At 51.7% G+C, this 23,897-nt stretch overlaps 1 protein-coding gene across 2 annotated transcripts in view; it reads right to left on the reverse strand.

Annotated features, from left to right (window-relative positions):
* The window catches only part of LOC308547678 (uncharacterized protein C16orf74), a 28,569-nt gene extending 24,861 nt beyond the window's left edge, over positions 1–3,708 (reverse strand). For both annotated transcript variants that reach the window (XM_081118415.1, XM_081118414.1), the window contains exon 1: positions 3,502–3,708. The gene's annotated coding sequence lies outside the window, so the exon portion shown is untranslated. The remainder of the gene's footprint in view (positions 1–3,501) is intronic.
* Positions 3,709–23,897: the final 20,189 nt, after the last annotated feature.

The following is a 23,897-nucleotide window of genomic DNA, read 5'->3' on the forward strand; positions in this document are numbered from 1 at the left end:
CCCATACATGCCCTGACCAGGGATCGAACCTGCAACCTAGGAATATGCCCTGACAGGGAATCAAACCGGCAACCTTTCGGTGTACGGGACAACGATGCTCCAGCCAACTTAGGCACCAGCCCAGGGCATGTCTTATATTCTATTTTTTTATTGATTTTAGAGAGGAAGAGAGAGAAACATCAACATGAGAGAGATACATCGATCAGTTGCCTCCCACATAGACCCTGACTGGGGATGGAACCCGAAACCCTGGTATGTGCCCTGACTGGGAATCGAACTGGTAACCCTCCGGTGCACCAGACAATGCTCCAACTAAGCCACACCAGCTAGGGCAGGCCTTATATTTTTATTTGCTAAGTCTGGCAACCCTACACAGAGGTGGTCTTATGTCTAATACTTGGGTGTTTCTCAGATGAGGCCATGTAGGCCCAGAGAGAGTGGAAGGCAGGGTCAGGCTAGAAGTCTGGTCTTGGTCTCTGTACAGCCACCTCCAGGATGAAATCAGAATAACCCTTTGGAGGTCATGACTCACCAGGGTGCCTCACCTTACCGTCTCCTTAACAAAGACCTCACTTGAGGACCAAGGGCAGGGGTGGAGAATCACAGCTGAGGAATGTGACTGTTTGCCTAGGTGGGTGGACCCACCAGACAAGATGGAACCAGATTCCACTCCCTGCTGGGAGGATCTGGGCAAGCTCTCAGAGTGTTTCCTTACTGCAAACTCAGAGGCTTATAAAGGCACTAACGGGGCCATTCCGGGCTCCCAAGCAGTCGCATGGCAAATCTTGGTGTTCTTCCTTCTTTAGAAAAGGCATTTTCTTTTTGCCACAGGATTAGAATTCCTGCAATTCCAGCCAAAGGGACTGTGCTGGGAACAGATGCTACAAGCGTTAACATGCCGTCTATCCTGGTACACAGAGTGCAAACATGAGCATCTTCCTGGCTTCAGCCCATGGACCTGCAGGAGGCTGTGAGCTCCACTTGGGGAGGCAGGGTAGTTGCTGGGGTCCACAGGGACTCACCAAGAGGAAGTGAAAGGATGGGGGTGGGGGTAGGGACAGGGTGCCCACTGAAATGCCCAGCTGCTTCTTTGTCACCCAGCAGGGTCTTGGGCCACCTGGGGTCCAGCCTTGGCCTCCCACTGATTGGCCAAGTAACATTGAGCAAAAGCCTTGCCCACTGCTCCTCTGGGCCTCCTTGTGGTCAAGCTCACTGCTGATGGTTTGTGCACCTTTCCACATTTTATGTCACTAGAAATGTTCATTTAAAAATCAGGAGTATGCTATTAGAAGCCAGGTTAATGATTAATTAACCATGGGGTTAATTTAAAAGCATGTAATTGTTTTTACAGCAGCATTGAAGATAGAAGTCACAAACTACAGCCCACAGCAGTGAGTGCTTGCCAGCTCACCCCCTGTAGGTTTTCAGCGCAAAGATTAAACTAATGTGTTCTTTACACCAAATAAAAAGTAACTACGATGTGGCACTGCCTGTGGGAGACACAGAACCGCCCACTGGCTCCAAGGGGAGATGGGGTTGGGAGGCGCAAGATGGGGTTCCTGGAGTAATTGTTTCTGGGTGTACACTTCTGATGTGTACATATTACTGTATGTATATTATACCTTAACCTTTAAAAAAATTATGTTTTTATTAATTTCAGAGAGAGGAAGGGAGAGGGAGAGAGAGAAACATCAATGATGAGAGAGAATCACTGATTGGCTGCCTCTTGCACACCCCTCCCTGGGGATGGAGCCCGAAACCCAGGCACGTGCCCTGACGAGGAATCTCCTGGTTCATGGGTTGATGCTTAACAGCTGAGCTACACCGGATGGGTTATACCTTAACCTTTTAATTGGGGGTAGGGGTTTGCACTTGGTGGTCTCAGAGGCCTGGCTAGCCTCTGCTATATTCAAGAGCAACTCAATGCGAGAGCTAGGGGTTCAAAGCCTTGCCTTGCCACTTACCCACCTTTATAAGCCTCTGTGTCCCCATATTTAATATGGGGATATATAACTATTTGGTCAGAGGATGAAAAGAGAAAACGCAGGTGATGGGCACCAGCACTTAGTGCAGGGTCTAGCACTCGACACGTGCTCAATAAACATTAGATACCAGTGCTTTCTTGTCCACGTAGGGAAGTTCCCATTTCAAGTCTCCAGAGGTGATCTAAACCTGGGGCTCAAGGACCCCGCCAGCACGAGAAAGGCTTCCAGGGAGCAGAGATTAGGCATCAGAGCTTTCAGCTTCCTTGGAGCTAGCAGAGGGATTAAGTCTTTCCATAAATACACTGCCTCCCTCTCATCCAGAGGAAGGAGTAGGAAGGGGTGGGGGTACAGAGCCCAAGGTGGGTGTGGCCTGGACAGGTAAGGGAGTGTTTCCTATAGTTAATCCAGGAATGCAGGGGCTCCCAAGCATTCCTGGAAACTGGGCAGGAAAGCCCAGAGCCTGCCAATTCAGGTGTGCCTTTATGAGCCTCAGTCTCCTCATCTGTAAGATGGGGTATTTGTTCCACAAAGGTTGCTATCTCCTAAGCACCTTTGGGGGGAGAGGGGGGCTGTCTTTCTTTTTGGGGGTGGTGATACCAATCTGTGTTTACTGAATAACCTACATCCAGGACACAGTGAATGATTCCACATCAAGGCTGCCATAGGTGTATCCCCCTTTTAAGCGAAAAACCACCCTCCCTGCCCATCCCCCTTCCCACGGCTGCCTTTCAGCGGCTCTTCCTCAATGGTTCAGGACCACTCAGACTCTTCTCTCCATTCTCTCAGGCCTAACAGCCAGCCAGGGCCACTCTGAGAGAAGTCCCCACCATCCCAGCCTCAGCCTGGCAGAGCTGTGGGTCGTGTGAAGAGTGCCCCCCGCCCCCCCGCCCCCAGTTCCACTGCGCTCAGGGGGCCAGAAGCCGCGCGTGCGTTCACACCGGTCGCCCTTTGCGGTTGCAACCTGCTTTGATGCCCTGGAAGCGAAGGGGGCCCCTAAGTGAGGCGGTTCATAAATAATACATTTTTAAATACTCGATAGAGGGGAAATGGTTCCTCTCGAGGCCTCCCGCTCCCACCCCGGCCGGGCTCCTTTCCAGCTTTGATGAATGACGACGGTCTGGTCCCTTCCCAAGGAACTCGTGACAGCACAGAGTGTCAGGTGAAGAGTGGGGGCCAGAGGTTCCACGCGCAGGGACACACCCCCACCCGCCGGGTGAAAGTTGCAACACGGCCAGAGGGGGCCCAACTTTCCCCCAAACCGCTTCTCCGCAGAAAAGTCTGCGAGAAGTTGGGGGGGGGGACTCCCGGACCCGCGAGGGCCCCCTACCCTTCCCGGGGCGCACTCCTCCAGCCGCCGGAGCTCGCGGGACGTGGACGCCGCTCAGCGGGTTTGAGGCACCCGGGAAGGGCGGCGTCTTCTGGAAGGGATGCGGTGGGGTGCGGTGGGGTGCGGTGGGGTGCGGGGGGTGGGCAGCGCGGGCCAGGCGCCGGGGCGCGCATGGCGCGGGGCACTCACCGATTTTCGGTGGGCTCACTGCGGAGCCGCACCCGGGGCGCGCGAGGCCCGCCCAGGCGCTGGTGGCGGCCAGACTCGAGTGGTCGCCGCAACGAGCCTGCGAGAAACAGCAGCGGGGGTCATGGCCCGGGCGGGGGAGCGCGCTGGGGGCCGTTCCGCCCGGGACGGCGCAGGGCGCACGCCTCCCGCTGCCCCCTCCCGGCCCCTGGGGCGGCGCTGGCCGAGCCCCGCCCTGCCCGCGGGCGCCGGATTCCACTGGCCGCGAGCTGGGGCGGCGCGGGGGCGGGGCCGGGGCCCGGGCCGGGGCCGCGCGGGGCTCGCCCGCCTCCTCCCGGGGTAGAGCGCCTGGGGCGCACCCCTCCGCGCCTTTGGCAGCCGCGACTTCTTTTGCCCACCTCGGTTTCCTCTGACCGGACCCAGAGGGAGCCCAGGGAAAGTTTAGGCCGTGGTCCAGTGAGGGCTCTCCACAGTGCGCCCCTCCTCGGCTCTGGGTGCCAAGCCGCCCGCCCCTGTGCATCCGAGCCCTGGACGGAGAAGAGGGGTACCCCTTTCCCCCATACCTGAGTGGCCCCACCGCCTGGCTGGGGAGGGGAAAGGGGAGAAATGGGAGGCTCCCCATCTCGCCATCCACAGCCCCACACTCCTGCCCTGAGCCCTGGGGCCACATAAGCAGTGCGCTCCCGCTCGCCCCCTCCCATCTTGTCGCTGAAACTTGTGGGGCTTCAGATGGCCCTAGTGATCAAAGGGAGGGTTCCCCGTGTTAGGGTCTGGCCCTTTGCCTCTCCGCACATGCTTTCGCACCCCATTTCTGGAGGTGGAGACCTGGGGGTGGGCCCAAGAAGGGATGTCAGGCTCCAGGGTTTTGATGATTCCCATCTGGGAGTAATTCCCCGGTCCCCTTGCTGTGGGTGCAGGGCCTTTTATCCACATGGGTTCCTTAGGAGGCTCCCACCATGAGGCGGCCTCTGCAGGCACATACCCAGGAGGAACAAAAGCCATCCCCTGCCAGGTGTTCTTCCTGCATTGTCACAAGCCTGTCGTGCCAGTTCCATCTCAAAAGCCCCAGGTTTCCACACCCCATGTTCTGTGTGTTTCTGGAGGGTTACAAGGGGAAACTGAGTCACAGAGCAGGACAGTGACACTCCTTTGGTGAGTGCAGGAAAGAACTGAGTTGCAGGAAGTAGAGTCAGCGTCGGAGCTGTGTGTTCTCCCCTCGAGGCATTCCTGAAGATGTTGTAATCTCTTGGTTCCCCTGACCGTATAAAGTCCAGAGTGACTGGAAGAAAATGTACTATGCCCTCCCCAAATAGGACAGAGGGGGGCAGGGTTAGGGGCGGGATATCCCTTCCACTGGTCCCCAGGCCCTTCCCTTGGAGGGGATGTGGGCTGCCAAGGGTCCTGTGTCCTTTCGTCCCCTCTAATGGTGGCAACAGAGGTGTGGGGAAGCCCTGGGATGGCGGGCACAGCCACACACATTCTTGTTCCAGAGGGTGGAGAAGGGCCTTTTCTGAGAAGCCTTGAGCAGGCCGAATGCTGCGTGCTGGTTGTGAGACCAGCCTGTCTCTGGGCGCTGGTTTCCACAAGAAGAAATGGGGATTCATTCATTTCCACAAACGCTTTTGAGTATCTCCTCTGCCCAGGCAACTGGGGTACCACAGTGAACTGGACTTGTGGCTCAGGGACATCACAGCTGGTTAGTGGTGCATTTTGACCTTGGGGCTCTCCCGCCCCAAGTCAAGAGAGGAGCCACCTGTCTCAGGGGAGTTTGGCCCAACCCTAATCTGCAGGAGGAGACAGGGTGCTGGGGGAGGGGATAGCGCACTAATGAGAGTAGGCCCGGGAGGATTCCTTTTGTCAACTGAACCGGATTGAGATAAGGAATGGAAAGAATCCAGTTTAATTTGCTCCCCACCCTTGCCCCCAGGCCTCCCCACTTGAGGACCTTGGGGTTTGCTTCAGTTTCTATCAGAATTTCTCAATGCCTGACACTTAGGCACTGTAGTATTTGGGGCTGGATCATTCTGTCCCCGGGGGGCCATCCTGGGCACTCCTGGATGTTGAGCAGCATCTCAGGCCTCAACTCCCTCACAAATTGTGACAACCCAAAACGTCTTCAGACATTGTCACCTGTCCCAGGGAGGCACAGTCCCTCATGCCAGTTAATAATCCTTGAGTGTGTTCCAGTGGTTCCCGGCCCCGGCAGCATGCCAGGATCACTGGGAACTAAAGACATAAATAATTAAAAATAAATAAAGTGAACACCCAGGCCCAGCTCACCCAGGGATCCTGACCTAATTGGTCCAGGTAGGGCCCAGAAATGGGTGTTTTGTAGAAACGTAGGTGACGTTAATCAGTGGCCACCGTGCAGAACCTCAAAGCGAGTCAGAGTCTACTGACAAGGCTAGAAACTGAAGGACAAATTAAGCAAAGGCTGCCTGTGAAACCTGTGTGGATCCTGGTTTGGACAAAATAAATATGAAAAGTTATTTGTGAGATAATAGTAGAAAATTGAACACGATCTGGATACTAAATGATTTAACAAATTATTACTAATTTTAATAGATGTGATAGTGATATTACTGTGTCTTTAAAGCCCTTAGTGAGACTTATGGAAAAGTACTTATGACTGAATTGGTATGAAAATTAGGTTTGTTTAAAGACTTCAGGCAAATAGAAAGGTGGCAGAATGAGGGTGGGGGTGGAGAGAGACAAAACAATAATGAAATAATGTTGATAATTGTTGAAATTAAGGGATGGATACGTGGAGGCTTATTGATAATTGTTGAAATTAAGGGATGGATACGTGGAGGCTTATTATACTATATTTTTATATGTGTTTGAAATTTTCTGAAATATAAAGGTTTTTCTTTAAAAGAGAGAGAGCCCACTTGGATACCATGTTCTTGGCAGTCGGGTGAGGTGCCCCATCCCCTGAGGAACTTGGCCTCAGTTTTGGGATGAGGGTAGTGGGAAGCTGATGGTGGGGACCCACTGGGCTCTGGGAGGAGAGTCGAGCTCAGGGGCCTCATCTTGCACCACCTGCCTGAAAGCAGCTGCTGTGATTGAAGAGGGAGGCAGCCTTGAACCCACAGACCTGGGAGACTAAGGCAGGGCATTGCCCCACTCCTGCCTGGAGCTTTGGGAAAAGGCAGGTACTGGAGGTGGGGATCCCTAGGTGTGGGCATGGTGTGTGTGTGTGAAGTTAGGCGCCTGACACCTGTCCCCCAAAGCCCTCCCTTCTCAGCCCAAGACCCCTTGGTCTGCAGAGGAAGTAGGAGCCAAGTAGTTAGAGCAATTGGGCCCCTCCCCTCCCCTCCCCTCCGGGATTAACGGTTGGAGAGCAACTTCCTGTGCATGATTCAACAAGAGGTCCAGTGTTGACTGTGCCTGCCATGTGCCAAGCAGGGCTCTAGGCGCTGAAAATACAGCCAGTGAAAGAGCCGTCAAAGCCCCTCACCCCTCATAGATTTTAGAGTCTGAGCACTGAGGAGGAAAAATAAAACAGGAGGCTGTAAAGGGTGGGGGTGGGAGCTAAAACTTTAGACAAGGGAGACCAGGAGGGACTCCTGGAGAAGGTGGCCTTGGAGGAAGCCCCTGAGGGGAGCAGGGGAAGCCATGTGGCTATTAGGAGGAACCCCTCCTGAGGACAAAAAGGGATCAGGGTTGGAGGCCAGTTCCCTCCTCCTGAAACAGCCTTCCTTCCCCCCATCCTTGCCCATTAACTCTTTCATAGCTCTGAGCAAGTGTCTCTTGGCCAGGTTGGAGCCCCACCCAGCGCACTGCAGGCTGCTGTGGGTTCATCGCTGTGATTACTGCAGGGCTGTCCCACCAGCGGGTGAGCTGCCAGAGGGCAGGCACTGGGTCTGCACACTGGCCCCTATCCCCTCGCATGGGCACGGAGCCCGGCCCAGGGCAGGTACTCTAAATTCCTTTGAGAATGAATGGGTTTTGAAAGAGCAACTGCAAGTCCTCAGAAGGTTTCCGGGGAGCCAGGGGACCAGACACATTCCAAGAAAAGAAGCAGGTGCCATAGCCCGTCCCCAAGGGGAGCCATCTGCCCAAAATGCCAAAACCAGTGGCGTTGCCCCGGGGGAGCTGCAGGGGAGGGAGAGCATCGTTGTGAGGCCGCTGTACCCAGAAACGGGGAGGCTGGTTCTGTCTTCACGGTCTCACTCACTTGGGCCCCTTCTCAGCTGCCAAAAAGTGGCAGCATCGATAATGAGAGGGGTGGTGGTTACACTGGGGCCACACCAGGAGAGGGGACCAGAGGAAGCAAAGGGAGGGTCAGGGCTGAGACAACACTGGCCAGCAGGTGTGGTTGCCCACAGATATTTTATGAGCCTGGAAGGACATCAGGGCAGGACTGAGGCTCAGGGCAGGACTGAAGATCACCCTGGCTCAGGACAGCCTTGGACAGGAGTGCCTGGGAGCACCCAGCCATGGCAGCAGGGGAGGGGGGGTGCGGGGGGGCAAGGAGTAAGCGTCCCTGCACACTAGCCTCCTAGCAGACCCTGTGTGGGTCTGAGAAGCCTTGGACCTCCCTAATCACCACGGCACGACCTCTCCACACTCTGGAAACACATATCAGTCACGTGCAGCTTTGGAGATATTTGGGCCCAGAGGGGCCCCACAACATGTCACGGAGGGTGGGGAGTGGCGCTAAGAGGGACAAGATCTCTCCACTCACAATTCCCCAAGCTCCGCCAGCAGCTAATTCCCTCTTTGAGGCAAGTCTCTGAAATTCAGTTCTACATTCAACAATCATTTACTGAGCACAGTAGTTGGTTAAAGATGGCTGCAAATTCTTTGTCTCTCTCCCCACTGAAAGGCAAGATGTATGTCCCCCTCCTTGAATCTGTGGCCCTGTCACTTTGTAACCAACTTGAGGCCTGGTGGCTCTGTTCCTTCATCCTAGAACACTTGCTTTCAGGAAGGCTCCCTCTTGGAATCCAACCACCATGCTGAGAGATGCCCAAATCACAGGGAGAGCCCCAGCTGAGCTCCCAGCCAACGCCCAGCACCACCTACCAGCCATGTGTGTGTGTCAGTTTGGACATCCAGCCCAAGCAAGTCCCCATCAGGTGACAGCAGCCTCAGCTGGTGTCATGAGTTACCCAAGAACCACCTGACCAAGCCCAGGAAACCCACAGAATTGGTAGAAAATATAAAATGGTGGTTGTTTTAAGCCACTGAAGTCTGGGATCTTTGTTACACAGCAAAATAGAACTGAGACAAGCACCTACTATGTGCCAAGCATAGACATGTTCTGAGTTATTGCTTTCTTTAAGTTTCATTTTAATTTGCTGCAATTAGACTTATGAACTAATCCTAATATCCAAAAAAAAGCACAGAGCATGAGAAAAGCTACACCTACATATTCACCAACCACCCAACTGCTATATTTGCTTGACTTTTTCCTTAAGAGATTTGTCGTTACTGATATTTGAAGGTTGGTGTGTATCCCTCCACAAACCCATTCTCTTCCCTCCCTCCCCATCCTGATTTTGGGGCTGATCTTCCCGTTGTGTGTGTTTTGTTTTGTTTTTTGCTGTATACCTGTGCACCCACACACAGTCTGTAGTCTTGTTAGTCTCCATAGCCAGCTTGCCAGCAGTAGGCATTGGTGTCCGTTATACAGGTGAGGAAACTGAGGCTCAGAGAGGTGAAATGGCTTGGACCAAGGATGCACAGCTGAAAAAGGGCAAGACTGGCCTCTCTCACCAGGATCCACCAAGACCGACTGGGTAGAAGGTGTTTTTTTTCTTTCTGGGGTAACTTTTGTGCACATGTGTGTGCCCACACTTGTTCTGTGCGATTTTAGAAATAGGGGCCACAGGAATGAGATGATGTGACTCCTGGAATTCAGTCACTGGGTGGGAGAATAGATGAGAATGGCCCTGCAATGGTCATTGTTGGAGCTGGGTGATAGGGACATGAGGGTTGGCCGTGCTCTTCTCACTTCACGTATGTGTTTGAACATACCCTAAATACAAATTAAAGAAGAAACACAGTCCCTGGGGAGACAGGCCCCAGGAGCTTGGGGATCAGCGGAGGGGTGGGGGAGAGAAATAGGCTGGCCACACAGGCAAGGATGCCCCAATCATTGTGGGCCTGAGTCACCTAAGAGCCACACACTCACTGTGCACCCTGGGAGGGGCTGAGAGGCCCCCTCCTTGTACTCCAGGCTGGGTCTGGGCCCCTGCTCAGTGTTCCCCCAAAACCCAGGCCTTCCAGCCTTGCACAGACCACACTGTGTTGTAGCAGCTCTGTCTTCCCTGGGGGCAAAGGGGGCAGCAATGATGAGTCATCTCCGTGTCACAAGTTGGTTTAATGAGCAATGTTGACATGGGGCCCTAGTGGTCGGGGACAGCATCTACCTGTGCTTGCTGGGTCATAGAATGTCTTACTTTGCCTTCGGGGAGCAGCCATTGGGCTGGAGTCCCCCCAACATGGGTTGACACCTCAGCTAGCCTCCTCAGGGGCTGTGAGACCTTAAGCAAGTCACTCAGACTTTCTGTTTTTCACCCCTAGAATGGGGTGAGGAGCACCAGCTCAGAGGCTGCAGTAAGGACCCAACGTGAGAGGGACGTAAATTCACTATAACTTTGAAAGAGCCAGACGTATCATAGCTAATGTTTGTTCTGAGCTAATTAGGTGCCAGGCACTGCTTCAGGTACTAACTTTGCACAGCCTTCTGAGGAGGGTACCATTATACCTCCTATTACAGAGAGGTGACTGAGGCCCCTGGCCTTGGGCTAGTAGCGGACAGGGCCTGGGTTTCCGCACGACTGTTGGTGAGAGTCAGCATGAGAACGTAGCAATCTCCCCCCACAGGGTCAAAATCAGAGCTGTCCATGCATGAAAAACACAGCAAAAAATACCCCCAATGAGGCCCAGGCCGTTGCACCCGGCAGAAAAAATCAGCATCTGCCAACAGATGGAAAGTCGCAAGAATCGACGGCTACTTCATCAAAATTAAAAACTTCAGAAAGACACCATCAGGAAAGTGAACAGCCAGGCCACAGACTGCGAGGACACATTTGCAAATCATATATCTGATGAGGGACTGAACGCATAAAGAACTTTTAGAATTCAATTACTAAGAAAGCAAATAACCCAATTTAAAACTTAAATTTAAATTTAAAAAGTTAAGTGAAAAAAGATTAGAATAGACATTTTACCAAAGAAGATCTACAAATGCTCAGGAAGCACATGACAAGAAGCTCAACATCCTCGGTCTTTAGAGAAATGCAAATTGAAACCACAGTGAGCTACCGCTTCATAGGCACAAGGACGGCTGGAATCAGGAGGAAAGAGCCAAGTGTCGGTGTGGGTGGCGAAATGCTTACGTGACGGCTGGGGGTGGAGATGATGCAGCCACTTTGAAGAACAGCGCGACGGATTCTTAAAAAGTTAAACATTCACTTACCATAAATTCTAGTGAACGCACGTCTAGTGCCTACCCAAGAGAAATGAAAATACCTGTGCATACAAAGGCTTGTATACGAATATTCCCAGCAGCTTTACTCACAGTAGCCAAAAGGTGGAAACAACCCAAATGTCCATCAGCGGATGCACGGAAAAACAAATTGGGGTCTGGCCGTACCACGGACTATTGCTCAGCCATAAAAGGAAGGATGCACCTCAAAACTGTTATGCTCACCTGGCTGGCGTGGCTCAGTGGCTGAGCGTTGACTCATGAACCAGGAGGTCAGGGTTCGATTCCTGGTCGGGGGGACATGCCCAAGGTGCGGGCTCGAGCCCCAGTAGGGGGGTGCAGGAGGCAGCCGATCAATGATTCTCATCATTGATGTTTCTCTCTCCCTCTCCCTTCGTCTCTCTGAAATCGATCAAACAAACAAGTAAGCAAAACCCCGTTATGCTCAATGCAAGAAGCCAGACACAGAAGGGCACATATTGCATGGTTCCATTTCTACGAAATGTCCAGAACAGGCAAATGTATAGAGACAGAAAGCAGATAGGTGGTTGCCAAGGGCTGGGGCTGGGAATGAGGGGCTGTAAATGGGTAGAGGGATCTGTAAATTTACTAAAGATTATTGAATCGTGTACTTAAAACAGGTGAATTTTATGGTATGTAAGTTACGCTTCATTAAAGCTGTAAAACAACAACAACAACAACAGCTGTCATGGAAACACTTGCAAAGAGGGAGGAGAGGCCACAAGAGCCAAGAGAGGAAGAGCCACCTCCCCCAGGGACGTGGGGGGCACTAGAATGACCAGGTGACCGGAAGATGCTAGAACGGCTCTCTCGGTGCTGCTGCCAGGGCGGAGACGGAGACTTCCCGGGCTCTGGGGCATTTGGAAAGAGCGAGGGTGGGTGACCCCCTAGCAGGGGGAGGGCTGGCTCTGCGGCAGAAAGAGAAGCCTGGGGACGTGTGTGTGGGGGCAGACCACCAGCAGAGAGGGAGGCCTGAGGGCAAAGGTCCCAGGAAGGGGGCAGAGATAGGAAGGAAGACAAAGAACAGAAGCAACCTAAGACAGGAAGGGGATGGAAGTGGAGAAACCCAGGGAGAAGGGGCTGCACCCCGGCTGCCTGGGAAAGCACCCCCTGATGCAGATGAGAAAAGTCAAAGTTACAGGCGGACTGGGCGGCCCCGGGCCCTGTGAGTTAGGGGCATGCGTGGGATCAGGAGTCAAGTCACGTTTCCCATCCCACACGTGTGATGGTGAAGAGCTAGAGCATTCATTCATTCATTCATTCATTCACTCATTAATTCATTTATTCCTTACTGAGCATTTGCACTCTGTCCGATGCCAGTAGTTTGGGAACAGACAAGCAAGACCCTGCTTCATGGAGTCTGCAGGCCAGGGGCCAGAGAGCCCTGACATATATGACAGTAAGCATATTGGGGTTGTAGAAGCAAAGGTCACGGTGGAAAGGCAGATGGCAGGGTTCGGGGACAAGGCCAGAAAGGCGTCCCTGGAAGGTGGTAGGATTGAAGGAGGCCCGGGGGAGGAGCTGAGAAGGTGAGGGCACTGCGAGCCATGGCTGGAGGTCAGAGGCGGCCAGACTAGTGGGCTTCTGGAATCGTGTATAGGAATTTGGATTCTATGACAATGGCTGCAGCTGGTCATTGAGCCTGTTTTCGGCAGGGGAGTGGCCAAATCTGAGAGGCCTGCTGGAAAGCTGGCTCCACTCTGCTTCTGGGAGGGCGGGCTGGAGGGGGAGGGGTGTCCCACCAGGAGGTGGAAGATGCCTGGCCCTGTGGGCTCTCCTTGAGTCTATCAAATTATTCCAGAGAATAAAAACCAAAAAAGATTGCTCTGCAATAAGAAAGAATGACAGATCTTTCCTAATAGTGAAAGATCGCCAAGTGAAAAAAAAAAAAAGGTGCAGAGAGTGTACAAATGTTCAATCCTTTCATTAAAAAGGGAGAAGACCATGGCTGTGCCTTTGCTTATGTATCTACAGAAAGTGTCTGTGCAGGGCTCCACCAGACACCAGCCATGCTGGCTGCCCTGGGGGAGGGAGCGAGGGCAGGGACGGAGGCCTGGAGGACTTGATCCCCTTGTCTCTTTTGAAACTCAAATCAGGAGAATGGATTAACCAGTCTAAAAATTAAATTAAAAAAAAATAAAAATCCATGGGTTCCAAAAATATAGAGAAAATTGCAAAGTAGAAGCTAATAAAAGTTTACCTAAGACACTGAAATGTTATTTGTCCTTAAATTCAGTCTTCAAGAAAGGTTCAGTACATTTGAAAACACACGGAGGTTTAGCTTCCTTCCCATGCATTCCTCTTGAGTATGCATGACTGCTGAGCACTCAGAGCCAACGTTAAATTTAATAAGTTACTTACTAGCAAAATAATTTCAAATGAAAAATTATAAGAATTATTTTTTTAAATGTTTCAAAGCCATTGGTATTTAACGGTGGGTTTGAGTGGGATTTTCACATCTGCGGGGCTCTGGGGTAGGATCTCCAGAGGCAGAAGATTCAGAGGCCCCAGTCTGGGCTGGGGATGAGGTGGGAGGTCTGGAGAGATGGGAGAGGTCCTGGGAGGTGGGGGAGGAAGCAGTGGGGTGTGGTGGGGGCAGGAGCAATCAAGGATGGCTCCTCGTCTTGTGCCTCCTGAAGCCCATGGGTGAGTTTGTTTTGTTGAATTAACTGAGATTGTGCCAAATTCAGGGAAATAGCAGACCTTGGAACCATCTTGAAGACAAAAAGATCGGTCCTTTGTGATCTGTCGGGAAACTGTTGCTTTTGATAGGCACTCTTGTTCACATACCAATGTCTTCTTGTAAGGGCAGTAATGCCCTTTATTCAAGAGCATGTTTGGGGACCTCACCTGTTCACACCCTAAGGCCCTGTGCCAAAGACCACCCAGGGCTCAGAGGCAAGACCTAGTCCAAACATTTGCCCTTATTTTATAGCTACTTGAATAAGCTTGGCTTTTCCAGCTCAGCTTAGTAGAGTCATTTCAGAGGGGATCTGGATGGGCCTGGGGAACATACGGTCAGGAGGGCTAAGGGGGTGGGCAACTGCTCTTACGCAGCCCAAAGCTCTAGCTAAGGAGGATCTTGGTACCAGAGCAGGAGAGGGAGACCTATGAAAAGCAGACTGAAGACCCAGAAAGTGTGGCCCCTGGGGACAGTGGTAGAGGGACAGTCCTCCATGCTCAACAGCACCCGAGGGCATCGCTGTTCAATGGTCCAGCCTCATACCTAATGGCCACCATTTGTCATAGAGAAAAGATAAAAGCTGTTAAAACATTTCCCACATAAAACCATTAAAATATGTTTAACCATTTCGCCTAAAGGGGTAAGATTCAGTTATCGGAATCCTTAAGTGAAATATATTTCTTCCCAAAGATTACAAATGGGTAAGGTTTCCGCACAACTTTGGAAAGAGAGGGGACTTCCCAGACAATTCAGGCCATCTGCTCAGGGGTCACTCCGCAGGAGGCTGCGGGCTAGAGGCCTCAGAGCTCTATTTTTCAAGCCTTGCCTGGTTTAGCCGCCTGACTGGCGGCTTCAAAGTTAACCTTTTGCAAGGCATCAAAGCGGGTGCTGTGGGGTGCAGGGCCTGGGCACTGTGCCCGGGGCCGAGCACCCTTGGCATTCTTCTTCAGAGCAGCTGGCTCACCTCCCTCTACTGTGTGGCCCTGGCCTCCCGCGGGCTTTGGATGAATGTACAGGGACAGTGCCAGCAGGGTTGAATTGGGAAGGGAGCTGAGGGTGCTCACTAGACCCCAAAGGACAACTTTTCCCTGGTATATGTGGGGCTTTCTGTGAGGCCCTGCTGGGGGGGTGCTGGCCCGGCAGACAACTATCTTACCTCCATGGGTAGGACACTCCCTCACTCCCTCTGGGGCAGGAGAAGGAAGGAAGGGAGGGTGTCAGGGCTGTTATGCAAGGGACCAGCCTCTCTGCACAGTTTGAGAATGCAAGGGATGGAGCCAGAGGGGACTCAGACACACTGGGGTCCTCCTGTTCTCAAGCATCACTCATTCATTCATTCATTCATTCATTCATTCATTCATTCATTCATTCATTCAACTTTCCCTGGGCACCTGCCACAAAGCACCAACCTGGCTAAGTCTAATGTTGCACCATCCAACTGAAATCTAATCTGAGTCACAGGTGCTGTTTCTGATTTCCTAGTAGCCTTATTAAAAAAGTAAAAAGAAACAGGCAAAATTCATTTAAATAACATAGTTCATGTAATCCAAAAGTTATCATTTCAACATGTAATCAATATAAAAATTGTTAATAAGGCCACTTACATTCTTTTTTTTTTCCTTTCACACTCAGTCTTCCAAAGCTGGTGTGTATTTTTTTTTTAACCCTCACCAAGGATATTTTTTCCATTACTTTTTAGAGAGAGTGGAAGGGAAAGAGAGAAAGAGAAACATCGATGCAAGAGAGACACATCAATTGGTTGCCTCCTGGACTTGCCCAGACCCAGGGCCAGGGATCGAGCCCGCAACCGAGGTATGTGCCCTTGCTCTAACCACTGAGCAACCGGCTAGGGCTGGTGTGTATTTACACTTAGAGCACATCTTGAATCAGACCAGCCACATTTCAAGTCCTCAGGAGCACCCAGCCAGTGTGGCTCAGCTGTTGAGGGTTGACACATGAACCAAGAGGTTACGGGTCAGGGCACATGCCAGGCTTGCAGGCTTGATCCCCGGTAGGGGGCGTGCAGGAGGCCGCCGATTGATGATGTTTCTCTCTCACTGATGTTTCTCTCTCTCTCTCCCTCTCCCTTCTTCTCTCTCTAAAAATCAATAAAATCATATTAAAAAAAAAAGTACCCAAGAGCCACATGTGGCTGTCAGCTTCCATATCAGACAGCATAGATTGAGAGATACAAAAATGGTAACACCCAGTCCCCTTACTGGAGGGGATCATTGCCTAGTGTGTGTGTGTGTGTGGGGGGGGGGGCATGTAAACAGCCACTTGTGTAAATCAGAGCTTAGTAAGTGCTACAGGGTGCCAGAGTGAGACAGTCTGTCTAGAGTCTCCTATCTGGGCTCTGGAGATGGGTCCTGGGTCCTGCTTTGTCACCTGGTACCCCTGGCATGGCACTGCAGATGCTGGCAAGCATTTCCTGAATTAACCATGGGGAAATGCCTATCGGGCTGAAAATTTGTAAAGTGCTGGTTCCAGCCGGAGAGCTGAGAACTCTCTCTATGCTCGTGGAGTGGAAGTGAAACACCTGGAGAGCAACCTGACAACACGTGGGGAAGCTCATCCCCGGGCCACCAGCCCCTCCACTGATAGATGTGTCTCCCAGGACCCCGTGTGCACGTGACCACGAGGAGCCGGGCATGAGGGTGTCCACTGTAGCATCTTGGGTAGAAGTTTAAACTTGGAAATGCTCTGTTTGTCAGAAGAACGAATAGACAACCTGCGCATATTATCATGACCCACTCATTCAATGGAAAACCACACAGCAGCCAATAGCAAAGAACTAGATCTATGTGCATCACCTAGAAAATACTCAGAAGCTTATTGAGCGGCCGAAAAGCAAAGCTGCGTGGTATGGCACTGATATGAACATTTTGAAAAAGACAAAGCCGTTCGTAAATGTGCCTAAAACACTGCAGAACTCTCTGAGCGGGCTTCAGAGGAGTGGGGGATTCCCAGAGGACAAAAGGGTGTTATGGCAACGTTTTATCTCTTCAAAACTTCAGCTAGCCCGGCCGGGCGTAGCTCAGCGGTTGAGCATCGACCTGGGTTCCAGGCAATCGGGGTTGGATTCCCGGTCAGGGCACATGCCCGGGTTGCGGGCTTGATCCCCAGTCGGGGGCGTGCAGGAGGCCGCCGATCAATGACTCTCTCATCATTGATGTTTCTATCTCTCTTTTCCTCTCTCTGAAATCAATAAAGATATATTTTAAAAAACAAACAAACAAAAAAACCCTTCAGCTAATATGGCAAAAGGCTAATCTAGGTTAAGTACATGCTATGGGTGCATGTTAAGGTATTCTCTGTACTTTTCTACATTTGAACTATTTCATAATAAAAAATCAAAATTCCTCTGAATTAAAAAATATGAAGTAATGAGCGGCCTTGAGAGAGTCACCGGCCCTTTCTGTGCTGCAGTTTTCACATCTGAAAGATGGGTTAACAATATCTATGTCATTGAGTTGATGTGGGGCAAAAATGTGGCTATTTTTTTCATGAACCAGCATCTGGTAATAGGAGCCCTTAATCAATAACTGTCGTGAACGCTCATTGGATGCTTACTATGTGCCAGACACAAATGAACTGACTTAATGACAACAAATACAAAAGGAAGGCATCTTTATCCCCATTTCAGAGATGAAGGCACTGAGGCAGAGAGCTTAAGTTGCCCAGCGGTACCAGTTGTTAAGTGGAGGACCCGGGATTTGATCTCAGCCAGCCAGGTTCACAATTGGCATTTTGACCCCCTTCCATATACTGACTCTAATCATTGCTGTTTCTCTTTCCTTCTCTGGAGATAGAAAATCATTTTTCAAGTTCGCAGGTGCAAATCACTCCCCCAGTGCTCAGGGCCCAGCTTAATCCTGGGAGAGGCAGGTGGTGCCTGCTCTGGCTGCAGACAATTGGGCGCTGGGCCCTCTCCTCACCATGTACAAGCCCATCAGGAAGATCAAAGTGCTACCCACTGACTTTAGGGGGCCCCCACGCACACCAAGTTCAAACAGCTTATTAAATGCTGCTGAGGACTTGGCCACCGGCAGCCTCATCTTTACATCTCCTTCCTATAAAAATATTCAAGGTGGGGGGGCAAGCAGAAGGGGGAATTCTGAATCTTAGATCTGCCTTCAAGTTGCCCTGGGACCTGAGAGAGCCTCTCACCTCCCGGGAAGGCCTGGCAGCCTCAGTGGGGAGTGAAGGGGGTCACAGCTCCCTTGTAGCCTAAAGGCAAAACAGAACGCTAGGAAATTCTCTCCTTGGCAGCGGGCTCCACTCTCTGAGCAAATGAATTGTGCAACAGATGAATACCATGTTCCCCCGGGCACTGGCAGCCAACAGTGAGGAGAAAATGAACTTACTTTCCTACATGCCATTTAATTTAATATCTCATTTAATTTAAATTGGAGCAACTCACACTGAACCATGGTTTGGTGAGGGGGGTTGGGGTGGGAGGAAGCAGCTCTGCCTTTTTTTTCTCTAGTATAAACTTCTGTAATCTTTACATTAAAAAAAACCCCAGGAGTGTATACGGCTTCTGCTATAAGAAAATAAAGATACAGTTTTAAAAAATCAGGAAAAGAGGTACAGAAGAGTGCTTGCCACACTGCTGGGCACACAGGTGATGTTAAATACCGACGAGAGGTCAAACAGCAAGGGCGAAAAGAGAGGGCTCCTCCCCAAGCTTCTGGAGGCAGCCCGGGACCAGGCTGCTTTCCCTCCAAGCCTTGAGGAAGCCCCTGCAAGGCTCCCAGCGGCCCCCGTCTTACCTCTAGAAGAGATCAGTGGCCGCCTGGCATCTCAGCCTGGGGATAGTCGCTCTCTCTTCTGGGGTGGCCATCTGGGCTGTGGCTGCTCCCTGGCCCCTGCTGGCCTCTCTCCTGGCTCTGCCCATTTGGACTAAATGCCTGCCCTTTGCAGAGAAGGGAAATTATCTTTAAGCTCAGGCCTTCCAATGGCCCCCGTGGCTTTGGAAGCTTACTCTGTGCCATTAATCCCTGGCTCTGACCCCCAGTTCTGGCCTTGAGGATAGAGGAATGGATCAACTGGAGCCCATGCAGAGGACGGAAACCCACGTGGTAAGGGGAATCAAAACCACGACAGGGGAGGAAGGAGATGAAGGACGTGACCATTTCCGAAGGGCTCTCCTGGGACTCTTATGGGGCCCTAGTGGGGGCGTTTCAGGAAATGGTTTATATATAGCAGAGGGGGAAATTTCTGACAGTCATAACTGGGGTGAGCTGCCTCAAGGCCCTTGAGTTCCCCAAGTTTGGGTGTGTCAGGCATGTGATCGCCACACCCGGTTTATGGGGATGGTTGACCTGATGACTCTGAGAGCCTGGGAGGGAGGCTTCCAGGCTCCAGCGTCAGTTTGCACAGGCTCCCCTTGTGGGCAGGCTGCCTGTGGCCTCAGCTTCTGAGCCGCTGGGGGTGCGGGAAACCACTGTTTCCTGCAGCAAAATGGGTGCCTTCATAATGGTGGTGGGGAAGGGTGTTGTGCTCAAGTGAAGCCCACGTAAGATGGCAAGACAAGCAGCCCCAGAGCAAGTGAGCAACCCTGATCCGGGCCTGGGGACTTCAAACTGAAACAGGCCAGACAAGCAGCCTCAGGCGAGTGCGTGGAATCAGTCTGAGCCGAGAGCTGCGAGGGCTTCGCACGTGGCCAAGCGCTGCGGCGGGTGGTCAGACCAGCCGGGCAGAGAGACTGAGATTGCCACCAAGTCAGCCATGGCAAGGACGTTCGCTCAGACCCGTGAAAACCACCAAACCAGCTCACTCATACCAGTTCTGGAAGGGGAGCGGAGGCTCGCCAGGCAGTGAGCAGACGGGCCCTTTCCCAGCATGTTCCCCAGGCTGCCGCCTAGTTCCAGAGCCTTTTGGGGTTCAAATGAAAGCATCACTAAAAGGCTCAACTCTGACCCCCCTCAGGAGTAAAGAATGTTCTCAGAATTAAAGCCAGCAGTGGACCCTGAGAGGCACAGGAGGTGGAGTTGGGTGCAGGGGGTTGTGGGCTGGCCCAGAGCCCTCACCCCGACCCCATGCCTAGGAACCACCCTCCCTGAGTGGGAGAAGCAGAGGCCTTGGCTTCTGCAGCATGTATCAGATCAGGGTAGAGAGGGAGCAGACTTGGGGTCCTTTCTCCCCTCCGAGAGCCTCTGTGCAAGCACAGTATTCAGCCCAGTGCACTCTTGTCACTGCTGTGGGACAACCTTAGTGACTTTTTCTCCCTAGAGTTTCTTTAGGGATTCCATGATTCTGAAAATGAATGTAAATTAAATACTGCCAATGGCCGAGCTTGGCCTCTGCCCATTTATCACTACCTAGCCACTGCAGGTACCCATCCATTCTGTTATAATAGCTGTCCTAAATGACAGGAGCTGGAGGCACAGTGGGACCCAGGGCTCCTGCAGTAATCAAAGGGGACCCCCAAGGCGCAGCTGGAAGCCAGGAGGGGAATGGTTGTGGTGGCAGTTTTCCCAGAGAAAACTGAAGTGCTTACTATCTCTGGCCACTGCCTTACCTGTGCTTGGGCCAATTCCTTGTAGCTCCACACTAACTGTACCTATGGGACTAAGGATTGGATGGTATGACTTCTAGAATTGTCACCACATGCATCAAAGAGCCCAGAATGGTCCCAGTGCTAGCACAGCTCAGCTGCTCCTCTCATCCCTCTGCGTAGAGTGGAAAGGGTGCAGGTGAAGGCGGGCTTCACATGGACCAGGTAAGGCCTGAAAGGACCATCGACTCTGACCTCAGCCTCTCCAATCCTCAGCTGGGAGCCCAAGCCCCTGTCCCAGGAGCCCCGCAGCTTGGGCTAAGTATTGACCATCATTGCAGGCGTGGTCAGCCCAGTGCAGCTTGCTAACTGGTGACCTTGGGTGTGCCAAGGAGGGAGGCCCTGCAGTTTGTGGGTTCTGTGCCCTGCCAGAGTCTGGGTTGGTAGGTGGACAGGTCTGTTCTAGAAAAAGGCCCTGTGGCCTCACCTTTTATTCTTTAGTTGATTGGGGAGGCTTTGCCAGCTCTGGGGCAATGGCAGGTCTAGCTAAGGAAGGCTAAGTGTGACACCACAAAACCATGGTTCTCTTGGCCCTGGGAGGAGTGGGGACTGGGGGGAGGTTGATGGCAAATCTTGTCTCCCTGAGGGGTGGGGAGGTGAGCTGTGATGCAGTGGGACCCAACCAATAGTCAGCCGTCGCTCCTTCCCCAGTGACTCAGCAAACTGGAGACTCACAGCTGAACTGTCTGGGGTGCTGGGGAGGTCTTGCCCCAGCTGACAGCTCCCTGTGGAGAGGGGACAGTAAATGACAAGATTTATTCAGCTCCAGGCTTAGCTAGTGACCCTCAATCTCCTATCCAAATCAACCCAAAGACAATGAGGCAGCCACCCGGGCTCTGCTAGAGGGCCTTAGCAGAGACGAACATTTCTAGGTCGTTTCCCTGTCGCTTCTGTTTCGGGGGGTCTGGGTTGGGGCTGGGGGTCTGTTTGTGACAGGTGCCCACCCCCTGGTGGTTCAGTAAGCTGGAACCAGCAGAGGCAGTTTCACAGGAGATACTAGGCAAGGTGGGAAGTGGGTTGTTCTCTTATTACAGGGAGCCTCTTGGTCATTAGCAGGGAGGAGGGAAATCTGTGTGCACAAAGGGCTACTTCCTTTTCCCGATTCGCTATAAAAATGTTCATCCCTTCCTAAACGCCTCCTCCACCTGCCCTTGCCCTGCCCCATGGAGCCTGTGCAGGAAGCATCCACACACATTTCCTCCATGCCAGACGTGGGGGACCCAGCCTGATCTGGATGTCCAGGACCTGAGCCATCAGAGGTACAAACGGAAAGTCGGCAGTAACCCTGCCCCCAGGCCCACCCCCCTGTGCCCATGGTTCCCACACCCACTGCCAGGCTCTGTCCACCATCGAATCCTTAGTCCCAGAGGTATGGTGGGTGTGGAGCTACAAGGAATTGGCCCAAGCATAGGCGAGGCAGTGGCCAGAGATAGGAAGCACTTCAGTTATCTTAACCCACCTTGCCTCACCCACCTTCCCCACCCAAACTCCCGGGGGCTGGTCACTCCCTGCATCCTGGCTCCGTCCATCTCTACTGCCCCAAACACAGCATCAAAGGGCTAAGTAACGGAAGGGCAGTGAGTCAACTGGGTTAGAGGTTGCAGAGATGGGGGTAGGAGGCCAGTTCCCAGCACCCATCCTCTGATCTTCCTGCAGGCCCAGGGAAGGGATGGACTCCCCAGAGAAGTGACCTAGGCTGTGCCCACACGGGGCTTGTCTCAATGGTGGGTAGCTTGGGAGACACATTTGGGAAGGGAGCCAAGGGACCCCTTGCTGAAAACAGGAAAATACTCAGCTGAATCTTAACTTCCTTTGGGCCCCGGGCTTCTCCCCATCTGTTTGCCCCACTGATCCCCCAACCAAAACGCACTCCCGTCTTTTCTGCTGCCGGCCTGCCCGACTTGCCCAGTCTCGCCTCAGTTCCCCTCCGCTCAGATGTGAGTGGCAGCCTGGCGTGTGGCTGTACCTGTGGGTGCATCGGCTCACCTATAACCGCACTCAGCCCGCCCCTCCCGGATAATCCCATAATGCTTGGACGAACGGTCTTCCTCCCCAGGGCTCCAGCTGCGCAGAGCCTGCTGTCAAGGCCCCCCGGGTCTCCATCGAGTTTTGAGGACTGCCTCTTAGCCCAGAAGTAATTTGGCAGAGAGCTTACCTGACCTTGGGGCAGCCATTTTATCAGCAGGATCTACAAATGGCTTTTGAGCTCCTCAGAAGGCAGGCGCTGAGTAAATTCCAGGAATTATAGGTGATTAGCAGAACAATTCCTCTCCAGAAGGTCTAGCTCTGAGCTGCAGGGCAGGACCAGGTGGGAGGCCAGGATGGTAGAGGCGGGAGACCACATCGACAGCAGCCTTCTATCGACGGGGATTCATCGATAGCGGGCGATTCAGCCTTCCAGCGGGGGATTCTGCTTCTTGACATTTTCTTCCCATTAAAAAATGGACTCTCATGTTTTCAGTTTGCTTCTCCTTGATGACGTTAATTGAGCACCTTTTCATATGCTTATTGGCCGTTTGGGTATCTTCTTTTAGGAGGTGCCTGATCAATTCAGTTGTCTTTCTTTTAATTGACCTGTAATTTTTAATACATTTGGATAGATATGTTGGATAGAATTCTTTCGTTGGGTAATTGTATTATAAATTTATATCTTCTGACTTCCCTTTTCACCATCCTAATGGTGTCTTAATGAACAAAAGTTTGTGATTTTAATGTAGTACAATTTATTGTGTCTTTGCGTCCTGTTTAAAAATCTTTGCCAGGCCCAAGGTCATGAATACATTCGCCTGTTATTTTCTGAAAGCTCTATTGCTGTACTTTTCATATTTAGGCCAATAATTCACAAGATCATTACACATCGCCAAAATGTCTGAAAATTAAACACCAGTAATAAAGTGTTGGGTCTTCGAAGATATAGAGAAACTGGAGCTCTCACACACTGTGCGCAGGGTATTCAACTGACCAAATATATCCTAAAAAGTTGAGCAAACGCCCCCAACAGGTTCATGTCTACATAAAACCCCCAAAGAACTGTGTACGTGTGTGCATGAAAAAGCACATGCAAGAATGTTAACTGCAGCAATATCGGTATCAGCCCTCCCAACTGAGCACAAAAGTCAGGAGGCTTTGGCTAGAAATTAATGATAAAGATTTATTCAAGGCTCTTAGGGTTTGCAAATCATAAACATAACTAGGTAATATCCGGAATGTTCTAAAGAAGAAACACTGAAAGTTCTTATAGTAAAAAGTATGCTCTTAAGAAGAATCAGTCCTGCGCTCTTAGCCTCTGGATTGGTCCAAGATGCTGATCCTAGATGACTGGTGCTCTGGACCTGAGCATTCTTTCCTAAGTCCTTTAGGGGGTAACCAGAGGGTTATCTATAGGACCTATATGTTTGTATCTCCAGGAATACTGGGGGGTTCAAAAATTTAAGTTCCCAGGCTGGTTAAAGCAAGAGATTGTATGCTCTGCCTCAGACTACTTGATTTTAGTAACTTAGCAGCCTGACTTTAGCAACTCCACTTTATTTCTTCACTCAGTCCTCAACAAGGCAATATAAACAAAAGCAAGAAATGTAAGCTGCTGTTATCTTTGGAGAACAATTGCTTTCACTCACTCACTATTTAATAGACGTTCGCTGAATGTTTACTATGAATAAGCACTTATCACTCTGGCCAATAGTATGTTCTTG

The sequence above is a fragment of the Miniopterus schreibersii genome (genome assembly GCF_964146895.1).
Source record: "Miniopterus schreibersii genome assembly, chromosome: 18".
In the NCBI taxonomy this organism is placed as follows: domain Eukaryota; kingdom Metazoa; phylum Chordata; class Mammalia; order Chiroptera; family Miniopteridae; genus Miniopterus; species Miniopterus schreibersii.